Source organism: Peromyscus eremicus, chromosome 3, assembly GCF_949786415.1.
Source record: "Peromyscus eremicus chromosome 3, PerEre_H2_v1, whole genome shotgun sequence".
NCBI lineage: Eukaryota > Metazoa > Chordata > Mammalia > Rodentia > Cricetidae > Peromyscus > Peromyscus eremicus.
Genome location: NC_081418.1, coordinates 15261208 through 15278116, shown reverse-complemented (window position 1 = coordinate 15278116; position 16909 = coordinate 15261208). Strand labels below are relative to the sequence as shown.

The 16909-nt window shown below is 40.5% G+C and overlaps 1 protein-coding gene across 3 annotated transcripts in view; it reads right to left on the bottom strand.

Moving 5' to 3' along the window:
* Positions 1–16909, bottom strand: part of Cdk14 (cyclin dependent kinase 14) — a 573205-nt gene that overhangs the window by 493385 nt on the left and 62911 nt on the right. The window contains exon 1 of one of the 3 annotated variants that reach the window (XM_059257308.1): positions 3589–3660. The exons of the other annotated variants lie outside the window; for them this stretch is intronic. The gene's annotated coding sequence lies outside the window, so the exon portion shown is untranslated. Of the gene's footprint in view, positions 1–3588; positions 3661–16909 lie in introns of those variants that run through there. 3 annotated transcript variants of the gene reach the window in all.

The window sequence follows — 16909 nt, the reverse complement described above, 5'->3', positions numbered from 1 at the left end:
TCTTTGGAAAGCCCCACATGGTGGCTCACACCTGCTGAAGTAGGAAGGTCACCCAGGGTTCCAGGATAGTCTGGACTATAATATGAGAGTCTGTCTCCAGGGCTGGGGGAGAAAGGGAGCAAGACTGGAAGACACCCAAATGGAGTCACGCCTAGGATGTACTGAAAACATTGGTCTCAATAGCTACTAAGAACTTTATGAACTGTCTCAGATGAGAAGACGTGCACAGGGATTAAAGTGACATTTGATCAGATTTACAAACAGCTTCAACTTAAGAGTCTCCCTGTTTTCTTACATACCCACCATACCACAGGGCAGAAATGTCTTAAAGGAGGTAATGCACAGTAGTTTGAAATGTGTGTCCTAAATGGTCAAGTATTAGTTATATTGTTTCACTTAAAAACTCAGTAGTACCTTGGGTTTGATCCCCAGCACTGAAGAAAAAGAAAACCAAAAAGGAGTGATAGAAAATAAAGGAAAATTTAAGAGCTGGCTTGTCTTCTCTTGTAAATCAAACAAACAAACAAACAAAACCCTACATCTTCTAATCTGTGTATGACAATAATGCAGTTTGTCTCTTCATGGAATCCATGAAAGAGACTAACTGTCCATCAGCGTTTGGAAAACACTGAACTGTATACAAAACCATGTTCTAAAACACAACTACATAAGAAACCAGGTTTTGGTTTGCCCCACAAAGTTTCAAATGATGAGAAATGAGTTCTTTTGTTTTCTAATTTGGGATCACAATGGTGTTTAGAGTACAAAAAAAAAAATATGCAGATAAAACAGTGATAATATCAGCTCTTCTCCACTTAAGACCCACAGGAACTGAAGTCTGCAAACACTCCAGCAGCTGATGTGGATCACTGTGCACATCTAATACGTGACAAGGAGACATGCAAGGCAACATCAGAAGGGGCCAGATTAATCTATACAACAGACTTCCAATGTGGTGCCATGTCACTGAGTGCAAGACAAAAACTCCCTCCATCTGACCCCAGGCCTTCACACAGCCTCTTCTATACTGTGGTTCTAAATTTATTATTCACGATGTATTTTATTTCTTCAATCAGTGTAGATATGGAGCTCTTCTATGCACAATTGTGTTGCAGATACCAAAATTTAATTATATTGAGTATTTGGTAATCTAACATAACATTCAAATAAACTGAGTATTTTTATTGGAAATTGTTTAATAAATTCATCTGAAAGAGATTGTCACAAAATCCAAGGAAGATATAATATATAATATAATGCTATTAGCTGAGGAAATATTTCACAATATTAAAACACTCTGATGCCACACAATACACTTACTTTACTGGACAAACTTTCTGACTCAGTACTAAATTACCTCAAAGGTTTCATATATGTGTGTAGTATACATGTGTCCATATACATATATACATACATATATTCACAAAGATACACAACTATAAATGAACAAAATATCAGTTTATAAATCCCTTATCATTTACAACAAAATTATCTTTAACATATAGAAACAAAATTCCGAGAGCTGAATCTTCCTCTCAGTAAGAGATATCCTTCCTCAATATTCTGAAATGGTCTCTGTAGTAGCCTACAGTGATTATGAATCTATACTTTAAAAAAACTCATTCCAAAAACTATTTTTTTAAAAAATGAGATTCAGTGGTTTGCACAGAAAATAATAAACCACAGCTGCCAATAAATGAATTGATTCCTAAAACCTACTAGCTCACTGAAGAGTATTTCTTAGACACTCACGGTGTGCAGAAAATAGAAAATTATAGCAGTTGACTATTGTTCCCATTCTTTGCAATATTGTTTCTAGTTTTGTTTGGCTTTGTTTTTGAGACAAGAACACTGTATGCAGCCTAGGCTGGTCTAGAACGAATTATGTAGCCCAGGTTGGCCTTGAACTTGTTATCTTCATGTCTGTCTGCTGTACTGGCTAGTTTTGTGTGTCAACTTGATACAAGCTAGAGTCATCAGAGAGGAAAGAGCTTCAGTTGATAAAATGCCTCCCTGACATCCAGCCGTAAGGCATTTTCTCAATTAGTGATCAGTGGAGGAGTGGCTAGCACACGGTAGGTGGTGCTATCCCTAGGCTGCTGGTCCTGGGTTCTATAAGAAGGCAGGATGATAGTGAAATCAATTTTATTAATAAAAGCATCAAAAATCAGTAGTACTTAAAAAAAAAGAGCTGGAGGAGGGGAAACCATAATCAGGATATATTATACGGAAAAAAAATCTATTTTCAATAAAAGAAAAAATAATTCAAAAACGAGAGAGAGAGAGAGAGGAAGAAAGAAAGAAAGAAAGAGAGAGAGAGAGAGAGAGAGAGAGGAAGAAAGAAAGAGAGAGAGAGAGAGAGAGAAAGAAAGAAAGAAAGAAGAAAGAAAGAAAGAAAGAAAGAAAGAAAGAAAGAAAGAAAGAAAGAAAGAAAGAAAGAAAGAAAGCAGGCTGAGCAAGTCATGGAAACAAGCCAGCAAGCAGCACCCTCCATGGCCTCTGCATCAGCTCCTGCCCCCAGGATCCTGCCCTGATAGAGTTCCTGTCTTGACTTTCTTCAGTGATGGACAGCAATGCTGAAGTGTAAGCCAAATAAACCCTTTCCTCCCCGACTCGCTTTTTGGTAATGGAGTTCGTCACAGCAACAGAAATCCTAACTAAGACAGTGTTAGGATTATAGGTGTATGCTATCACACGTGTCTTACCTATAACACTAGTGTAAAGTAAACTGTTCTGGAGACTGATGTTTCAAGAGGTCCTCAGAAGAAATATCTGCTAAACAATTTAACAAAATGCACATTTATTCAGTGAGGATAACCTCCACTATAGGCCAGTAAAGAGATAGTATATTGCCTACCCCCACAAGCCATTAGTATTAGAAAACATAAATAGAAATGCTTTAGGTAAATTATAAGAAAAAAATTATTTGAAGTAATAAACTTTGAAACATTCTGTTTGACTATACAGCTCAACTTACTTTAATTCAAGTTGCAATCAGTTAACAGATTTTGAGCTGATCACTTATCACTGAGGCACATCCCTAAAGAACTGCTCCCAACTCTGTTTACAACTCCTCCTAATGTAATTCCTTTCAAGACCTTTGTGTCTAAGCGACTGTTATTCTCTTGCCCCTTTTATCTTGAATACAGAGTCTGTCTGCCTTTCTCAAGGCACTAAGCTGTGTTTGCATCCTGAGCACTGGGACATAAAAGACAGTACCTAGCACACAGAGCGATGAATGAGTTAGATGGAGTAGTGTGTGAGGAACCAGTGAGAGCTTCTACTGTTCCACAATCCTCCATTAAGTCCCATACCCATCCTGTACCTCTGAATGGATGGAAAGTAGGAAGATGGCCTCATAAAACATATCAAAGTAACAATTTCCCATCAACCTGAAGAGGGACATTAAAGAGAAAGATGCAGTATGTCTTTCAGCTCATTCGATAATACTGTGATTATGAACAAGCATAGACATCTACAGTCTAGTAGGGGAGACAGAAACTCAAACCAATAGTGATACAAATGATAATGCTTCCCTCTTCCTTTCTTCTCAAGCTTTGGGACAGGTTCTTTTGTTCCTGTGCCTACCTGCGTGACTGATAAGAGGGCTCAACAGCCAATACCTCACCTTCCCAAAGCATGAGTCAGGCAAACAACTTGCACCCCTCCCCATCCCCTGGTCCCTCTTAGTACCCATTGTGATCTTTCTTTCGTCATAAGACTGCAGCTTCATCTGATACTCCATAAACATGAGTGGGCTCCCTGGAAGCTGGTCAAATGCATCCACCACCACTGCTCTCCAGCAGGGACAGAACTGTGGCTTGCCTCCACGTCAGCCTTATCATCAGCTAATGACCAGGCAGAAGCTCCGCTAATCATTTAAACTAAACAAATGTTTGCACTCGCTGAGTCACAGCCACTCTGACCCAACTGTTGACTCTGCCCCAGAGACACCCAGGGACCAGCTGCCTGCCAGCCACACAGCTGGCACCAGTGGGCATCCTCCTAACCCATCTCCCTGGCAACCTAAAACAATAACACTACCTGAAGTAGGGCACTGGTGCATAACCCACAGAGACCTGACCTTCCCAATACTTGGTCCCATCCCCAGCTTCCATAACACAAAGGCATAAGATCTGTAAATGTTAAACAAATGGGAAAACACCCAGTCTTAAGCACTAGCAGCAATTTCCGAGGAAACAGGCTTGATTATCTATGCATCTATGCACTAGCGCAGATGGTGGGCTATTAAGAAAGTGCAGCTCTCAGCGAAGCACATTATGTATTCTCTCCCATCACCTACAAAAGGCAGAGCCGCTCAGTGGTTTCCCCTTTAGTAAATATAAAAAAGAAACCTCCACTAAGTGGCTAGTAGGTTGTACATTCACAACAGAACTGAAATCATGATCTTAAAAATAGCATTCCATTATCTTTAAATAAGCAAATAAGAAACAGCTTACAACACAATAAGACTTTGAAAATGATCACAGGACTTCTGGACCATGATTTCAAAGCATACTTGCCCAGAAAAAGAACAGTAAGATTTAGAGTGAATCTGACATTAACCATTACAAGCAGCCCAAGCTTCATGATAAGTTTTTTAGGAACTGATAACATTGGGGTGCAGGGCCGGGTGGTGGTGGTGCACACCTTTAATCCCAGCACTCGGGAGGCAGAGGCAGGTGGATCTTTGTGAGTTTGAGGCCAGCCTGGTCTACAGAGCGAGATCCAGGAAAGATGCAAAACTACATAGAAAGAAACCCGGTCTCGAAAAACCAAAAAAAAAAAAAAAAAAAAAAAAATTGGGGTGCAGGGTGGACAGACACAGGGAAGGATGCTTCAGGGGTCAGCAGAAGCAGCTTCAACTGCTGGAACATGATTAAAAGACAAAGTTCACCATCTCATCCTGTGACAGTGGGCGTCTAAGGATTTGTCACACCAGTGGATCTAGGGAGAACTTCTCCCACCTGCTTCCTAATTAAATAGCAATGCATCATGTTTAGAATCACATCCTGCAATGTCTTCTAAGAAATTAAAAGAAATGATAAACACGTACCTCAACACATCACTGTTACTTCATGTTTTAAAATATTGGAACCTTGAAGCACATTTAAAAAGAAAAACAAACTTGATACACAACTAGAGGGAGAATTTTTTAAAGGATGGTAGGGCTGGTTTACTAGTCTTATTTGTGTGTTGGTACTTTTTGATTCAAAGACCTTGACGTATCTCTGACTGGTCCTCAGCTGCAAGCAGAGATCACATCATCTGGTCACTATCTCCTCACTCACTCCAGCAGCACATCAGGGTCTTTGCTCTGGATGACCCTTCTGCAGGGCATGCTCTTCTGACAGTCCTACATCCTTCTCAGCCTTTGGACATTTAGCTGAAATCCACTTCTCAGGGATGCTGTCCTGGACCACTAACACCACCTGTCTCTTCTCAGTCTTCCCTTCCTTCTTAATGATGACTACTAATATACTAAGCACACAGCACCATTTCCCAACCTCTCTTCACTAAAATGCAAAGTTGACGAAGGCTGGGGATTGTGTCTGTGCTGCTGATCACTGCACACCTTGTGCCCCACAGAGTTCCAGGTATATGGCAGGTGCTCAGTCAACATTTCCTTGATAAGTGGGCAAAACTACTGTGTTGGTTAGGTCTGCAGTACCTTCCTGATGAGCTAGGATCTGCTGACTCTGCCTCACAGGCCCCTGCCTAGTCCAAAGCTCTTGCTCACCTTCTTCAATACTCTTCTAGTTTTCTTCTTCCTCCCCTGCGTAGCTTCAGGTCTTGTTAAATGGAGCTTTCATGAGAAGCAATCTAAAATCATTCATTAAAGTAAGTGGGGTTTAAGGGAATCAATAAGCAGACTCGAGGTCAAGGTTACCACAGAAAGCATCGACCATCTTAGTTTTGTAGGTTTTTGCAATCTTTGGATCATATCACTGTAAGATCTTATTTATATAAGATATTTCCAGAAAGAAGGCTGACATTTAATCAATATAGGAAATAGGTGACCGCCTTTATATCGTCTTGCTTTGTAGAAAGGAGAACACATTACACAGGTACATTAAATTGATTTTATTTGTGATCAAAATTCATGAAAGTGCTGTTTAAAGTAATACATATAAACTGCTTAACAGAGATACAGTTGGTTGGTTATCTGACAGAGTACATTTCTTCTTTGCAGCTTCATAATACCCCAAATTAACTGCTGGGACTTTGCTAAGAACTGCCAAATCTTTATTTTAACAACAACAAAAAGAAAGTTTTACATGGCCTATGCCAGCATTTATTTAGGAAGGCAAAGCATTATCTTCAGACCTCTAAAGCAAAACATTTAAATAGATGAAATCAGTCAGGTTTGGAAACAGTGAATTCAAGGGGCATACTAGGTCTGCAAACATGTTAGTTACAAGGATGCAATGAATAAGACAATAGTTTTGCACAAGGATATACACACTGAGAAATGTGTATGGAAAGCGGGATGGTGCCCTAAGGAAAACGATCCCTATCTATCTGAAAAAAGTCAATGTACAGGAAAAGCTAGACCCACACGACTCTGAGCACTCTCTGAAAACCATCTCCAACCCTAAACTGTCTCTGAACTAAGCTGATACATTATGGGTTAGCCTCCAGAGAGCCTCCTCCTCCTCCTTCTCAGCTATGGTCACATTACAGGAAAGGATCAGAATCAACAAAAGCTCCCAAAATGCACTGCTGGTGCAGGCAGGCAGTATTTAAACCTTCTGGGTTATACATCACCACATCTCAAATGTTGAGGGCTCTGCTCCACCTTCAGGAAGGACTAGGAGAGAAGAGAGCGCCTTTTGGTGGCCCACCTGGCCCAGCAGAGCCAGGGAAGGACTGAGAGTGTTCAGCATGCCGGGTAGAAGAGGCTGTGCTTTCTGAAGAGAAGCAAGCATGCAGCTGTGGTTTCTACTCACCATTTTGTTTTTTGTTTTTTGTTTTTTTTTTTTTTTTTTTTTTTTTTTTTTGGTTTTTCGAGACAGGGTTTCTCTGTGTAGCTTTGCGCCTTTCCTGGAACTCACTTGGTAGTCCAGGCTGGCCTCGAACTCACAGAGATCCGCCTGGCTCTGCCTCCCGAGTGCTGGGATTAAAGGCGTGCGCCACCAACGCCCGGCTTCTACTCACCATTTTTAAAGTTGCCTAGATGAAATGGTTTGCAGAAAAGATACTTGCACAAACCATAATTATGCATTTTATGAATTTTTATCCTTCTGAGAAGAGAATCTTCCCTAAATGTCTAAATCTAAAAGTCTAAAATTGGTTTTACTTTCCCATAATCATGGGTGTAAATTAAGCTGCTGAGTTCACCTATGGCTCACTCCACTTCTCACCTAGTATATGTCTACATCTGCAGAAAGTCTCTCTTCACAATCTCTAGTGGACTGGCCTTTCCTAAGAGACCTTCTCTAGTGGCCAAAGGTCCTTCTCAAGCTCTGGCTATCTCCTCTCTACATTGATAAGACAGACAAAGGCTGAAACTTGTTACTCAAGGTCTGACAAGTCCACCAAGTATCTCCTGCTACCTCACCCAGCAAGACCTTCCACACTACATACTCCCCTCCCAACTCTACCCTGACTGACCCATGATTCCATTAGTCATAAATGACTTTGTTCCAAATGTTTCGTTATATTTTTTGCTAAAAACAACTACGATTTTAAAACTTTGGACACAGACTTTCCATAATGTAGGTGAGTTTATACATCTGTAAGTAAAATAATAATTTGTGTTTTAAACATGAATCTAATGTTTCAAATGTCATTTCTGTTATGTATATATACTACAAAACATGGAAAAAGCAATGTAAAACTTTTTATAATTGCAACTGTAGACATTTTTCATATTAATAAAACATTGTTTTAACACTAAGAACTTTCATCATTCATGAAGCCATAAATTCACGTTGGCTACATGAATCACATAATATACCAAGAATAAGGAAATCACAACTTGGGGCATATTCTATGGCCTACTGGGCTCCAGTTTTCGTCTCTATGAAATGATGAGTTTGACAAAATCATGTGTAGTTCACACAGTAAGGTCAAATGAAGGTCAAATCCATGAAGACAGAAAACAGTATATGTATCCTAAGCTCCTACCCTTGTGTTCACAGTCACAACCCTTCCAGGAACAGACCTGAACAGGAGTGTGCAGACTCACAGATCCAGAATGTCCAGTGGTGGTCTATGCTCCAGGCACAGCCAGATCTAGATGTCTGACTGATAGCCAAAGGTGCATCTCTGCCTCTTAGCCCACTTCTCTCCATGTTGGCTTTATAAATAGACAGATGTCCATTTAGAGTGGTAAGGCATCTGTATTTCCAGTCTATGCCAGTTTTCTTGTACACCAATTATGGTTACTTCTCATTATCCTTTTTCTGTCCGTGTCCATCTCTGAGCTACCTACTCTTTGGGCAAAGACAATTTATAAACCAAATGGTCAGGAAAGAATTCCACAGGGACAGACCAGGTCTAACTGTCAGAGAAACAGAGAGTAGGGGAGAAAGTCACAAAGGCAGATGTCCACTGTGACTTAGTCGTTTAGTTCAATATAATCACATTTATAAGGAGACTTTGTCCTCCCTCACATTCTATTTCTACTACTTCGAATTACACAAATACCAGTTGATGATGTCATTACTAGTTAAGAATGGAGGATTTGGGACAGGGGTCAAAGGCAAGACAGAGGTAAGGAGAAAATAACTACCTGTCTAGGTCATCCTATAGCTGAAGTCAAATTTTATTCTTAATAGTGTGGCTTTCCCTTGCATCATATACAAAGATTAACTCAAAATGGATCACTGTCCTAAATGTAAAGGCTAGAACTAGTAAGTTCTCAGGATAAAACAAAAGTGTAGATGTACAAGATCCCAAATTTGGTAATGGTTTCTTAGATATGAATTATATCTAAGAAAAAAAAGCAAAAGATCTAAATAAAACAATGGAAATCTGGACCCAATCAAAGTCTAAGTGTTATTGCTTCAGAGCACATTTTTAAAAAAATGAAAAGACAAGCCAAAGACTGGGAGGAATTGTTGTAGCTTGTGTCTCTGATGCAAGACTAGCATCCAGACTCAGTGACCCATGACACAGTACAAGTCAATAATATAAAACAACCTAGTTATAAGTCAGTGCTTAAGCAAGGTGTGGTGGTGCACACCTTTAACCCAAGCACTCAGGAGGCAGAGGATGGATGGCAGGTCTCTGTGAGTTCGAGGCTAGCCCATCTATAGTGTGAGTTCTCAGACAGCCAGAGCTACACAGAGAAACCCTGTCTCAGAAAGACAGAAAGAGAAAGGAAGGGAGAGAGACAGAGACAGAGACAGAGAGACAGAGAGAGAAGCCAGTGCTTGAAAAGACAGTTCACAGAAGATATACAACAGCAAATATCAAAACAAAAAGGTGTTGAATCACTGATCATTACAACAATGACAGTCTAGACCATATACACTTCCCCTCCAGTGTGATGGATAACATCTATCAGATAACAGACATCAGAAAGGATGTGAAAAAATAGAATTCCCTGTCACTGCAGATGGGATTTAAAGTGTACCACTGGCAGTTATACATACAGTTTCAGAATGTCCCAGAAGATCAATTTTTCTAATATATGCCAAAAATAAAAACATTTGTTAACACAAAGTCATTGATGAATGTTCACAACAATATATTCACAGTAGCCAGCAAGTAGAAACAGCCCAAATGTCCCCCCAACTGATGAATGAAAGAACAAAACATGGTATGTGTGAAGGAATACAGCCGCATCGGGCCATTCAGGTGTCCATAACAACCAAAATCAAGACACAAAAGTTACACCAGTCAGAGGAGAAGAAAAAACAAAAAGGCGATGAGAATAGGTATCTTTTAGGAATGGTAAGAATTTCTGGAATTAGATAGTGGTGATGATTACATATTTTTATGACTATATGAAAGCCAGTCACTGACTAGCACATGGAAGAATGAATTTTATGGTATAAGATTACATTTCTAATTTTTCAAGTTTGGATATTGACACGGTATTACAATTACCTGGGAATTATAACTTGGTAGGCACAGCAATACCACTGAGATGAGATAAAGTGACGTGCCTTTATGAAGATGCTTCTGAGTCTGGGATCAAGCTGTAGCAGGAATCTTAAATGGTCTTATTAATAAAATCAAACCTGAGGCCAGTTATTAAGGTGAAGCTGGAAGATCAGAGAAGCAGAACAAACCACAGCTACCTCACCTCACCAATTCCTCAGCTGAATATGTTTCCTCAGACTGGAAGCTTCTAGTCCTCATCCAGAACGAATCTCAGCTGAACTGTGCTGCTCAAAGCCTAAAAGCTTAACCAGCCAAATGCTTAACCAGCCAAATGCTTCTAGTTTTTGGTTCTCACGCCTTATATACCTTTCTGCTTTCTATCATCACTCCCTGGGATTACAGGCTCACTTTCTGGGATTAAAGGTGTGAGTCACCATGCTTGGCTGTATCCTTGAACACATGGATTTCTGCCTCTGGAATGCTAGGATTAAAGGCATGTACTACCACTGCCTATCCTCTACGTTTAATATTGTGGCTGTCCTGTTCTCTGACCCCAGATAAGTTTATTAGCGTGCACAATATTTCGGGGAACACAATACTACTACACCAAGCAGTTCAGAGGCACAGCAAATCCATGTATACTATTCACAAGGTCCTGCTCCATTTCCCATACCCTAAGTCCTCCCAAGAAAAGTATGCACACTCAAGACACTCAAGAGCAAAATTATTTCTCACTATAATCTAAAATTAGTTTGGCAAAAAAGTAGTAAATAATATGCAATTTTGGTAACAGCTGAATTTAGATAATAGAATTGCCTTAACTTTTACATGTATTTTAAATTTTTCAAATAAAAATTATTAAGAACTGGCATAAAAATTGCATTTCATGTGCTTGCACTACATACAGGGCAATTAGGCTAGACCCAGCTTCAAAGAAAATCCTCTAAAAAAAAAAAAAAGTAAATATTGAAACATTGAAGCCAAGTCCTGGAGTCCACTCAGAGATGGACAAAGCTTGCTTGCTATTCTCATTACTTCTAGAACATTCCTTTCTAAGACATTTCCTCTAATTAATTAAAATCACGTTTCCTAAACTGTATTTTGTGCAACACCAAACAATACTCAAGACAGAAACAGATGTTCTTCAACAGCAGTGATCAAAGAAGTTCAGGAAAGAATGCATCAAAGTTAGCAGCGATTTGTTACACGGACTCTCGGGCCGTTCATACACTCACAAGTATGGTGAGCACCGGAAATGAGATGCAGCCTGCCTCGCTGGGGAAGCATGAGCGTCCATGTCCTTCTCCAGCCTATCTATTAAGCTCATGAAGTAATTTCTCAGAGAACCAGAGCAGAGAATATGCACCACCTCCACAGCTGATCTGAACACAACTACCCACGACAGCACCATGCACTCTCTCATGCTCCTTTACTCTCAGGGGTCTCAATACATAGCCCAGGCTAGGCTTGAACTCATAGTGATCCTCCTGTCTCAGTCTCCCGCAAGAGGGCATGCCCAGCTCTTTCTTGTCTGTCTCTTCAGTCCTCCCAAAGCCGAGTTTATGACAGGAATTCTTAGAGACAATGCTTTTCCATGGGGAAAACACATTTGAACCAAGTCTAGAAATGAACTCTGCAATGTTCCTTTCAGGGCAAAGGAAATAGCGGGGCCAGGGATCTGAGGTGGAAGGACTCAGGGAGCACCTAAGAACTGACAGAGGAAAAGAAAAGGAGGAGCACCCAGATGACGGGATGAGGGATGGCAGATGATGGCACGGACCCAAAGGAAGACTGCTCCACAATGCTGCAGCTGAAAGCTGTGAGTATGGGAACTATTACATATGTGCACAAACCCTAAAATAACTTCGGAAATCCTACCTTTTCTTTCTTACAGCAACATTTCCAGAAGGAGGGTAAAACTTCTAGGACAGCCTGAGACCTGAAAGACTTTCCCATCATCATTCAGAAGCTTTTCTCCTGTCACTATTTGAGCTGCACTTTCTAGCATTTTTACTTCATGTATTCAGCGGAATTGTGATCATGCCTAACCCTCACTTCCCCCACCCGCTCCCGTCATCTGACCCCAACACACCTCACTCCATGTCACCGTCTAAGTGCGGCCGGTGCTTTGTGTCTCACTTGGGATTGCTCAGACTGTGACTGGGGTTAACAGTCACCCCTGCTCTGTCCTCTGGTCTGCTTCTCAACTTGTTTGCTGCCTTTCATTGAGCTCTTAAGGAAAAAGTGTGTAAACACATTTAAAGACCTATAGGAATCAGGTTTTCTTGGCTTCCTTGACAGTTTGAATATCTGACAATGTTAAGGTTTTAATACAATAGGATACAAAAGCTGGACATAAAAAGAGCTTCCTTATCCTCAACGCATGCATGTTCTACCTTAGATGGACCTTCCAGATGCGCCTAGTGCCACACACACACACACACACACACACACACACACACACACACACGCACACACGCACACGCACACGCACACACACGCACGCACGCACGCACGCACGCGCGCGCGCACGCACACACACACACACACACACACACACACACATACACGGGGGAGGGAGGGCAGAGGCAGAGAGAGAGAGAGCACACCACATTATTTAATTTTGATTCTGATGTCGATTTTATTTTTATTTTATTTTATCTGGTTTTTTGAGACAGGGTTTCTCTGCGTAGTCCTGGCTATACTGGAACTTGCTCTGTAGACTAGGCTAGCCTCAAACTCATAGAGATCCACTTGCCTCTGCTTCCCAAGTGCTGGGATTAAAGGCGTGCACCACCACTGCCCAGCTAATTTTATTTTTATTAAATGAGAATTAGGCTCACCTAAATTTTATGTACATAAAAATTGATGAGCCAGCACCAATCAATTAAAAGGAACAAGCAAAGAGGACTTCCAGATATGCAGTTGACATTACTTGCCACAGCTGAGTCCTGCGCTTTGAAAGAAAAACAGAATGTCAAGTTACTTTTTCCAGTAAAACTTTCAAGGTTCCAAGGTAGGGCTGAGCTGACCAAGATCTGAGATTTACAAAAAAACCTTCCACCCTTGGCAGCAGAACTGCTTCTATCTGATTTGCTCTTCCGATTGCTACTGACTCTATAAGCAGAGAAGAGCCTCCACATTGCTACAGGCTTGCTGTGGATTATCATGTAGGTCATATACATTAGAAGCTAAAGGCCATAAACTGGCTGTGCATGGTGACTCAAGCCTTTAATTCCAGCACTGCAAGAGACAGATGCAGGCAAATCTATGTGAGTTCAAAACCACCTGATCTACATACAGAGTTCCGGCAAGCTAAGGATACATAGTGAGATTGTCTTAAAAGGAAAAAAGAAAGAAAAAAAGAAAAGCCATAAATCATGTGTGGTCATCATAATAATTATCAAATGTATTAAATTCTCCTAGCTCTTGCTTTACCTACATCTATCATAATAGTCAATCCTCCTTGCCCCTTCCAAATGAAAACTGCTTTGAGATTCCATCTCACCACAGTCAAAATGGCTACCCCCAAGAGGACAAAGGGCAACAGTGCTCGGAGGATGGGGAAAGCGGAACGTTTAGACCATCAGTGGGAATCAGTAAACTGATATAGCCACTATGGAGGTCAGTGTAGAGGTTTCTCAAAACCCTAAAAACATAATGACCATGTGACCCAGCTAGCTACACCACACATGGATATATGCCCAAAGGACTCTAAACCAGTATAGTACAGAGATTCGTGCACACCAATGTTATTGCTACACTATTCACAAAAACTAATATCCAGAGCCAGCCTAAATATCCATGAACAGATGAATGGAAAAGAAAATATGATATACATACATGATAGAACTTTATTTAGCCATAAAGAACTATGTCAAAGAACAAAAGCCAGGCTCAGAAAAGTCAGATATCAGGCTTCTCTCAGGTGCAGAATATAGGGCCCGTGTGTGTGTGTGTGTGTGTGTGTGTGTGTGTGTGTGTGTGTGTCTGTGTGTGTGTAACATAAAAGCAGAAAGGAGGAAGGAAGGTTTTTAAAGGAGTGGAGAAAAAGAATGGTCAAAGATACAAGTGACATAAAGCCAAAGGTGGCCTCGGAAGGAAGGCGGAATACCAGCAAGAAGAAAAGGGAACAGGAAAGAGAGTGAAGAGGAAGAGGAACAAGAACAAAGCATAACAATACACATCCAAAAATGTCATTAGAAATCCATGAGATTGTTTGCTGCCTTAACAAAATAATTAAAAACCAATATAAAGTAATAAAAAGCCACTAACTTCTAAAGATAACAAATGATTAGCTTTTGCTTCCGAATTATTTTTAGAAAGACAAAGATACTGAGTTGCTAATGGACATTTCCTGCTTTAATTTTAAAAAATATAAAAGGAAACCATTTTGCACTGGGTGTGAGCACAATTTTCACGGCAGCATCAGACTGTGGATGGGCTGTAGGGGGCTTGAAGGGGCAACAAGTTGTGTGTTTTGCCTTTAAGAAGGATATTCTTCCTGCAATGACCTAGCATCACCGCTATTGGGTAAACTCTGGGTACATGGTACCAGCTTACATCAGGTCATGTTTCTGCATGTGGAGCTGGACATTTGCTGATGAAAACACATGGGAACACAGGAGGAGAGCCTCGTCTCTACCTTAAATCTTAAATTTTACAGAAGAAATGCTTTTTTTCCTTTCTCTTGATTTGCTGCACACGGAAGTTTAAAACCTGTGTTTTAGGGCTTTGCATGCATGGTAGATATCAAATGGCTATGAGAAAATGACTAAGTCCCTTTGATTTCAATGACACATTTAAAAATTTAGAAAAATAAAGTATTATAATTCTTGTAAATGAAAACAATCATGGGGAAAATGCATTCATCGTGACCCAGTTCAACAATCCTTCATCTCTCAAATAGTGTTTGTTAATATTCATTTGTTTTGGAGCTAGCAAAATTTAGAAATTTCTTTTGACCTTGATACTTTCTTGAACATTATTTTTTAACCCACTTTCCACTACATTGTGAACTCTTGGAGGGCAAAAACCAAGACCATGCCATTCATCATCCTATCCCCAGACCTCATGACAGCACCTTGCACACTGAGCACAGCAAACTTAGAGTGAATGTTTTTAAAATACTGTTAATAGGGGAAAAAGTCAATTTAGAAAGTTTTTAAGCAGAAGGTAGCAAGTATGAGCAAAGTACAATGATGACTTATTTATATTAAAATATTATAATGAAACTCATTATTTTACAAAAAATAATTTTTTAAATAAAATGTGAAAAGTAGAATGTAAACATTAGCCTTAGCAAATATTAGCTACTAAAAGGTTCTTGTTGATATTATAAATAATTTTCACTGGCTTCAGACTCTATAACAGTAAACATACTTTCTACAAAACAATTTCTCCTCTGCAGAGAGAAAGTACTGTAAAATGCAAGCATTACCAAGGAGCTCTTGAACCATAAGACTGACTGGAAATTTGGTTTTGTTTTATAGAAGTTAAAAGTGACTGGAGGGTACAATGGATTTTGAAAGAAGCACTAAACAGAAGAATATGACCAAAGGCTTTAAGCACAGATTTGGTTAATAATACTTCAATGCCCAGGAACTGAATCCGAAAATATGGAAACAAGGGAAATACCACTGCTCCTCAGAGATCAAAAACAGACACCCTTAATAAAAAGGGATTAATACTAAAGCAGGGTTCCGAACACACTGGCAGGAGAGCCCTGCAGCAGTGTCAGAAGCTTCTCCTGGAAGACTCCAGCATCGGTGAGGAAGAGGTGCACAGAGTAACCAAAGCACTGCTTTCTTCTCAGGAAGTACTCACCTACAGAACTGAAAGGAATGCCAAGTAATGATGTCAAGCAATTCAAGAAAACATACAAGAAATGGTGTTGCTGTTCATAGAGATGGGTAATGAGGGTTAAAAAGAGCTTTAGGTGGGAAACAGAACATGTGTGTGTGTGTGTGTGTGTGTGTGTGTGTGTGTGTGTGTGTGTGTTTCCATCCAGCTTCTAAACACTTCAGAGTGTGTGTCACATTACACTCAGTAGAAAGGGATTAAAGCAACCTGTGTGACAAATGAACAGGCTCCCATTCCCTTCCCCCATCTTCACACTGAGATCTACAGTCTTATCTCTACACATGTGCAAACTGAACACTTAGCATGTCAGCCATACCTGGAAAGCAGAACTCGGATTCAGACCCATGATTATCTCTGCCAAAATAAGCTGCTGCCATTTTCATATTCTTTCACTTTGTTTGTCAGAGACAAGGGTCTCACTCCTGTGCCCGAGCTTTCTATCCTCAGACTTTCAGAGTGGCTGGGGTACGGGTATGTGCTATGATGCCCAGCCCCTTTTAATAGTCTAGATATAAGCAAGGCTACAAGTTGACGACTACTTACACCTTTCTACGGGTAATTCTTCCCTTGTACATGGATTTTATAAAAAAGGCAATTTTCAACAGGTAATCCTACCAGCTCACGGTTGTTTGGCACCACTGTGTGCCAAGTGTTGGTGAGAGTCCCAGTGTTAGCTTTCCACATCCCTGACCTTTTGGAGGAGTGAATAGGAATGGAGAGAGCAGCACATAGCTTAACCGCCAAAGGTCCTTCCTCTGGTAAGTCACAAGCACTTTAGAAGCATTCCATCACACGTGCGAAGAAGTGGAACCCAACCCAACCAAAGAGAGGACTATTCTAAATTCCCCGAGCCAGTCTACCTTCTCCAAGGACACCTGGCTCAGGACAGAAACAAGAGAGCAAAGCAGGACTTACATTTGTTTTTCACTTTTCTTCACTTTTGAGAATTCTATTCTCCACTGCCAAGGCCCTGGATCATGTCTTCCCGCCT